Consider the following 7,744-nt stretch of genomic DNA (forward strand, 5'->3'; position numbering starts at 1 on the left):
ATACACCCAATTGACTAGTAATATAGGAGTCGCCATTCATTTTTTAACGACAATGAGAAAAACTGACAAAACCCGGTTATCGTGACATAAAGGGAGTGCAATTATGTTTGACCACGACGGCCGTAGGTTCCCTTGTGATCCCTGGTGTGGGGATCTCTCAATATACACCCGCAAGGTAGAGATTGAGGGTTCGGGGGACTGAAACTACCGAGAGGAGTAATTCGCTCGTCGATAACTCCAGAGGCAGGATATCCTTATTAGCTCGGCATAAATAATTGAAGGGACATGCGTTAACTATTAAACTAATCTGAGTTGATTTTAGCAATATGCAACATATAATACTAATTCGATCGTGATTATCTGATTTAAATAGCATTAAGGGACCTAGCATGATAATCCGATTTCCCAAAAATATCATATTTGTTAGGCGTGATAGAACAATCAGATTAGGTTAGTTTAACAGTTCATAAAAAGGGCGAGGAAAGCAGTTAAATCATCGAAAAGGGACACGTTACGACGCACCCTTGAGAGGTGCGTCACGGTTCTCAGAAAACTAACCACTTTGACTTTGCGATTTCTCCTTTTTATTTAACGAATCTCAATTATGGGACAGGATACGTTCTGTTCGATTTATGGATCGATTGCGACAGAACGTGTGAACAGTTTCGCAGCGAGAGGCTTAGGCTAAGGGTTGGAGTCAATACTCAGAATATAATTATGTGTTGTTGTGTCTTTTCACGTCGAAACTAGGGGCCTATTTATAGGGAAGAGTTCGTGGAAAGATAGAATTGCAGAGTTCTAATCCACAAGGAATTAGGAAAAGAGACGTACCCAGGTATTTTCAGCGCCCAGGCCTGGGCGCCGAAGATTTCGGCGCCCAGATCCAGGCGTTGAAAATAGGGTATGGGCAGTTTTGTTTAGTCAGATTCGGATTCCTAAAATCCGTAGAGTTTGAGATTAATTCGAGTCTTTTAGCGCGTATCAATTTTATGACGGAATGCGTCTGGGCCCGTTACGAACTCTAGGTTCGTTTGGATTTTAATTAATACGTAACTCCTATTTCCGAATCCTATTAGGAATAGGATTCTCGCGGTTTTCTATCTCATTTAGGATTTATGTTGGAGTGCAACACCTAATTCTGACAGGTTTCTATCCTTTATGATTTGCCACTTTTAGAAGCTACCTTTCACGGCAATTACTACTTTTAGCAGGTTTCCTATAAATAGCAGGTTTCGGGTGAAATGAAATGGGGAATCGAGATTCGTTTATTTTATAGGAGATGCGTTGTCAAGTGGAGATTTATGCTTTCATCATCGAACCTTTCCCTTGCGGGAACGGGGACAAAAGTAGGTGTCTACACCCGACAACCGGCCTCCTTCAGTAACACAATGTGAACATTTGTTAGAAAATTCATAAAACTAGACGAGCACACATAAAAATATCAAAGAGTTCCTTTTCTGTAAATAATCACTGGTAGGAATGAATAAAAAGTAAAAAAAAAACATCAAATAAAGTAATTAAAAACAAAATAAAAGATTAAACACTAAATAATGAAAGAAAATAAGTTTTTAAAAAGAAGATTAAAAACCTAATTCATAAAAATTTGAAGGAAAGATCAACCAAACAAGCTGAAAACACCTAGCTAATTCCAAAAAAAATACCCTAGGTTAGTTCTCTATTCTCATCTTAAGGGGTAGTTCTAACCAGATCCCGATTCTCTCTCTCTCTCTCTCTATATATATATATATATATATATATATATATATATATATATATATATATATATATATATATATATATATATATATATATATATATAGGGTGAGTTTCCGTTGAGAACTTCTCTTATGGTGAGAACCTTTCTACTTATTTTTTGAACTAAATAAGCATATTTTTTAAATTATGTGTGCATAATATTTCCTATATGTGCACCTTTCTTTGGAGATGAATATATATTTTGATTTTCTGTAAACGAAAAATTATGCGTAGTAAATAATATATGCACATTTAGTTTAAAAAATATGCTTATTTAGTTCAAAAAAAGTGTACATAAAAATCGCAGCGATGGAGAAAATAACCTCCAGATAGGTACAGAGGGTGGAGGAATGAGAAAGAGTGGTAGCATCGTAGTAAGATATTTTCCCAGAATGAGCGAGGAGGAGAGAGATGGTGGAAGAGGCAGAGAAGTTGGAAACAATGGCGGAGGAAGGAGGATAGAGAGAGAGGTGACAAAAGATGCATCAAAGGGGGAGAAGGGAGGAGGAGAGGAGGGGCCAAGAATAGAGGTCGTAGTACTGGGATTCCTTGATGAGTTGGTGGAGGGCAAAGTGGTGGAGGGCGGTGGAGTTAAGGCGATGAGTGCGGAGGAGGGACATAATGGGGAGAAGATATCTGGGTGGCGGTAGAAGAAGATTGGTGTTTGAGTGGAAGTGGATATGGAGGAGAGAGAAGCAAGGAGGGCGGAGGATTGCAGGGTAGAGACGGTGGTTTCAAATGCGCTGGTTGGGGCTTAATTCAGGGGAAGATGAAGCAAAAACGTTAATGTCCATTGAGATATTCGTGCGAAATGTCAACCGTTGGATAAATTTGTTTGACAAGCTGAGATTATTTCTCCTAACATGGTCTGTTATAAAATTAACGGTTAAGGTGTAAATAACGAACGGTAAATATTAGAGTCCTCACCATAAGGTGGTTTTCATGTGAACCTAAATCACATATATGTATATATATATATATATATATATATATATATATATATATATATATATATATATATATATATATATATATATATATATATATATATATATATATATATATATATCGCGGCCGTTCATTATTTATATCTCGACTGTCAATTTCTCTTATCCATCTCACGGGTGTTTATAGATTTAGAATTTTCCGATTAACGTATTTGTTCCGAGAATTGATCCTGCTGTTTTTTATTGATTTTGGAGGTATAAATGTCACATCGGATTCTTATTTATTTTAGTTTCTCCTGCTTGTCTTCGTGTTCTTGAGATTTACATGTTTCTATTTGTTGATTTTGATATTTTTTCAAGAAGTAATGGAGGGTTTATCGGAGGATCCAAAGCGATGGCAGTGTTCCGAACATTAGTATGTACTTGTGTTCAACAACTTCTTTATGAGATTGCACAAGTTCTTATACGAATGTTTAAAATTTGCAGGGGAGATAAAAACACCCACAACCCTTAGACATTTTTTATGCTCATATATTTGTTGAACTGAATATGCATATAATTTGAACCGTGTATGCACATTTTTGAACTATATGTGTATATGATTTGACTCAAATATAATGTTCGTATTTAAAGTGATCCAGGAAATCACATTAAAAAAGGGCAAATTTAGCTTAACAAATATGCATATATCCTCTAATTACTAAAAAGTCCCCACTCCACCTAAGTTTTGCGTCATTCTTTTTCCTATTATACCTCTTAGTTTATTTGTTATTTTCTATTGTCATGCTCACCTTACAATTCATTGATCAATTTCTTTTTTTTTCTTAAATATAAACACTTGTATTTATTATATTTTCTCTACGGCTTAAAAAAGCCGAACACTCACCCCTCATTTAGGTAATATTTTTTTCAATTTTGCCCCTCGCCAATGTAATGTCATGCTTAGCTTTGTTTGGATGCCTATTTCTTATTTCCTATTGGTCAAATCCATATAGCATTGACGTACCAAGGTTCTCTATTACACTCACTTTTCTAAATAACTTATGATAAGTATATGGGCAAATCCATATACTTTTAACCATATATATTAAAAAAAAATTAGTTAGATGTAAGAGTATGATTATCAAAACTTCAAGAATCAAGCGTATATGATCGATTTATCCTATTCCAACAAGTCAAAAATATTTTCAGATTAATAATTCTTTTGCACTTCTTATTATTTTTGGTTGTTTGGCATAGAATTGAGCATATATCTGTGTACATATATATACACATAATTTTAAGTATTTAATGAATATAATTATAGGATACTATGTATAATTGAGGGGTATTTAAATAAGGAGTGGACTCGTCGTGTATAAATTGTTAAAACTGACAGAGTTACCAGTTAATTTTTTTTTAAATGAATCGATTAACTTTGAATGGAGAAACACAATGTAGACTATAGTTCAAGCTTTCGAGAAGTTTTACAGCTTTATTATAATTAAACTAAAGATCATATACGGATCGAAAACTTAATGGTCAAATATTAATCTCATAAATAATTCAAATGAGGGATATTCATTTTCTTTTAATTAGTTTTTTTTCCTAAAATAGGCAAATCACTTTTTCTGAAAAATAACATCAATATTACTCAATAGATATTTATTGTTTTATTTAGAAAAAAAATCACGGGCATCGCACGTGCACTACATTAGTAGTTCAAAAAATACGCGCAAAGGTTCTTAGATATATATAAGCCAGCTCCTGAGGGCATTTTAGTAAAATAACTTTTCGTGTCCACTTGAAAAAAGACGAAAATACCCTTACACTAAACTGCCCTAACCCTTCTTGGCTTCCTGCTCCACCGTTTTCTTTCTCCTTCCTTCCTTCCTCCCTCCCTCCCGTTTTCTCTCACCTTCCTCCCGTATTCACCTTCAATCTTCCTCATCTACGAATCTTCGATCTTTGATCTTCTTCGATCTTCTTCCTCTACAAAACCCTTCGATCTTCTTCATCCTCTCCTTCGATCTATTCATCTTTGCAAATTTGTTCTCAATTCGACAGGTACGTTTATTTTTTCGTTTATTTTTTTTCCCAGTTTTTGTTCTCTTTATTAGGTCTCGAATTTTTGTTTCATTTTATGATTTAATATTTTATTTTATCGAAATTTAATGGATTTTATTGGATTTGAGTTTTGTTTTGGAATTGAGCAAATCGATTTTATTCGGTTTTAAAGAGATTGAACAAGTATTGGAGTTAATTTTGACTTATTTTTAATGAATTAGACATGTTAGTTTTTTTTGCATTTTGTAATTTCTGACATTTGAAGAAAAAGGTTAAAAATATTGCACATTTGAATTTTTTGAATGTTGATTCAGATAGCTTTTGGTGTGAGAAATGACGAAAAGTAAACACATGTAATCTTGGTGGTGGGATAGCCACATTAGCCCGATAATTCGAAAGGGCTCCAGGAAAATGTAACAGGTATAATATGCTTTTCTGGCTTTGTTATGATGTTGGTTGTTTGGCTTTTCGGTTTGCAAGATAAAGCCAGAATATATTCATTAACATAATATTATTCTCCAATTTACTCAGGTTCCCATAACAACTTTCCGCAGATCAAGATCTGCTTGACTGTCAAACCCTCACCTGGCTTGAGGTCAATTGGGTTTGTACTAATTATCTCCAAAATCAGCCTTTTCTTTATTGGTTTACTTGGTGTGACAATTTGTCATATGTAATACTACTAAGTGCAGTTGGACAGGTATTTAACTGCAATTAATTATATTGTTTAATTTTGTTATTATTGTTATTTATGATTTAAGTTGAGCCTGCATCAACTGATTTGAGTTGAGTCTGATTTAGTGAAAGTATTTTGATTTTTTGATGTTTTGATTTTTTTTTTTACCAAAATAGGAAGCAAGAGAGGGTGTGAAAGAGTCTAAACCAGAAGTTTATAGAGATCAAAATTACTATGTAGCTAATTTTAATCAGAATCAGGGTGGGGATTCGACAATGCAGGGTTCGAGGACGAGTGACGGCAATGTGGAGTCTGGATCAGAAAGAAGGGGTTAGTACTGTTTTTTGCTTTGTGATTAGATGATTTGATGATTAGATGATGATTATGATGATGATGGTAGAATTGTTAATGATGTGCTGATTTTGAATTTTTAGGAACTCAGCAACAATCAATTATTTGGATTAGTAGTTATTGTTGCTTAATGAAACAATTAGCTTTGTTTGCTTCACTTCAGTATTGATTGGTATCGTATGTTTTGGAATCTGCATCGATCCTATTTCTTTTTCCCTTGGACCATAGGAAAAGAGTGAAGCAGTCAAGAGGAAGCTTGATATGCAATTGGAACAGCAAAGGATACAGAAAACAACAGGGAGCGAAAATTCTTCATCTGTTACTACTAAACTGAATTCTTCAGGTATTTAGTTTTCTAACCAACATTTGTTTTCTCTTTACAGCATGGATAGACATCTTGAAATTCTCTTCTTAGCCATTACTCTATGACTTACCAACTAAACTAGCTGTTACTGTATGGTACGGAGTATGGGTGTTATTTGTTTTCACAAATTGTCAATAATTTGAGGTTCTCTTTCTCTATCTGATTAATTTGAGTGTTTGGTTACTGGTTTATGTTGATTTGAGTGATGAAATTTATAGTTTATGAAGTAATTAATTGCAAACTTTGGTTAGTTGTTGTTGTTGCTTACTATTGGCAAATTGGTGCAGTCTACAATGAGCTTCCCTTGAGGACTGATCAGTAAGTCGTCCTGCCAAAGGGTAGTAATGCACCAACACCTTTGAAATAGCCTCTTTTAGGACTTCCCATGCTAACTCATTCCCTTTCTCTTCCGACTTGAAACAATATATTGTACGGACAATCACAACTATGTTTTGGTCTAAGTTTGACATCAAGTATAAACGACTTGGTGTCTCTTCTGCTGGTTCTACCAATATTGGTTCCCCTACTTGCTTCACTTTCAGCTTTGACGATGTCGTTTACCGCCCGTTCGAGTACTTTGTCACCCCGTTTTCTCCATTTTCATTAACCTATTTACCATCAATCAAAACAAAGAAATAATAAATAATTATTAATAATTTCACTATTAGCGTAAATATAAAATAAAATCTGGAGGAAGGGAGTATATATTTAGTTGAGAATGGATGATATGAGTCATTAGTTCATTACTTAGTTGCCTTTTTGCTGGGTTTTCAGTAGAATGAATGTTAACTTTGCTGGCAAAGGGTTGTCAGGAATGCTATATTTGATTACATGTTTATGATGTCGGGAAGTGAATCTAAAAAGAATTTGTCATGTTTTTTTATAGATAAAGAAAACTTTCCATGTGCAGTGGTTCCAAGAGAAAAGTTTTGATTGTTGAGGAGGTGATGGAAAGTGAGGATTACAAGAAAGATTCAGTTGGGGATCACCAAAACTCTTTACGGTTGCTTGAATTATCAACGACAAATGATCCAAGTAGTTTTAAGGATGCTGCGGAGAAAGAGGATTATGAGTTGGATGAAGTACTAATTCTTTCTTCTACCATTCATAGTAGTACTCCGGGGTACTAATTAGTTGATGATTGAAAAAGGAAAGTTATTCTAAGTTTCTAACTATAAACTATGTTAGCAGAAGTTCTAACAATTTTGTGAAGCTGATTGTAATGATATAATCTAATTTACATTTTTTTTTGTCACCTTTCCACAACTGTTGTGGAAATGAGAAGCTTTTCCTATGATAATTATACATTTTTCTTTGAAACAATCAACTCTGTTGATTTTTGTGGTTTCAAGGATTTGGTTCGATACTGAATGTTGGAATCATTTCCTTTTCTTTTCATCCATTTGATGACTTCTAAGCTGGTTAACTAATTCTTTTAAGATAAAACAAAAGAATTATGAATTTTTTATGTTATTTGTTAATATTGATAATTTGATCTTGATTTTAAAGCAAGTTTGCTTAAGGGGATCAAATTTACTTTTTTATATTCGCACGCATCGCGTGCATATAAGACTAGTATATATATATATATATATATATATATGA

General features: G+C 33.9%; 1 long non-coding RNA gene across 2 annotated transcripts; it reads left to right on the forward strand.

Moving 5' to 3' along the window:
* The first annotated feature begins 2,894 nt into the window (after nt 1–2,894).
* LOC110790398 (uncharacterized) lies at nt 2,895–7,541 on the forward strand. 2 transcript variants are annotated; one of them, XR_008925858.1, is made up of 6 exons: nt 2,895–4,748; nt 5,063–5,168; nt 5,280–5,448; nt 5,601–5,754; nt 6,004–6,118; nt 7,026–7,541. It is a non-coding gene; the product is annotated as an uncharacterized lncRNA (long non-coding RNA). The 2 variants fall into 2 exon arrangements; XR_002533777.2 differs by having other exon boundaries at nt 2,897–4,748; nt 7,050–7,541.
* The last annotated feature ends 203 nt before the right edge of the window (nt 7,542–7,744 follow it).

This window comes from Spinacia oleracea, chromosome 1 (assembly GCF_020520425.1).
Source record: "Spinacia oleracea cultivar Varoflay chromosome 1, BTI_SOV_V1, whole genome shotgun sequence".
Taxonomy (NCBI): Eukaryota; Viridiplantae; Streptophyta; class Magnoliopsida; order Caryophyllales; family Amaranthaceae; genus Spinacia; species Spinacia oleracea.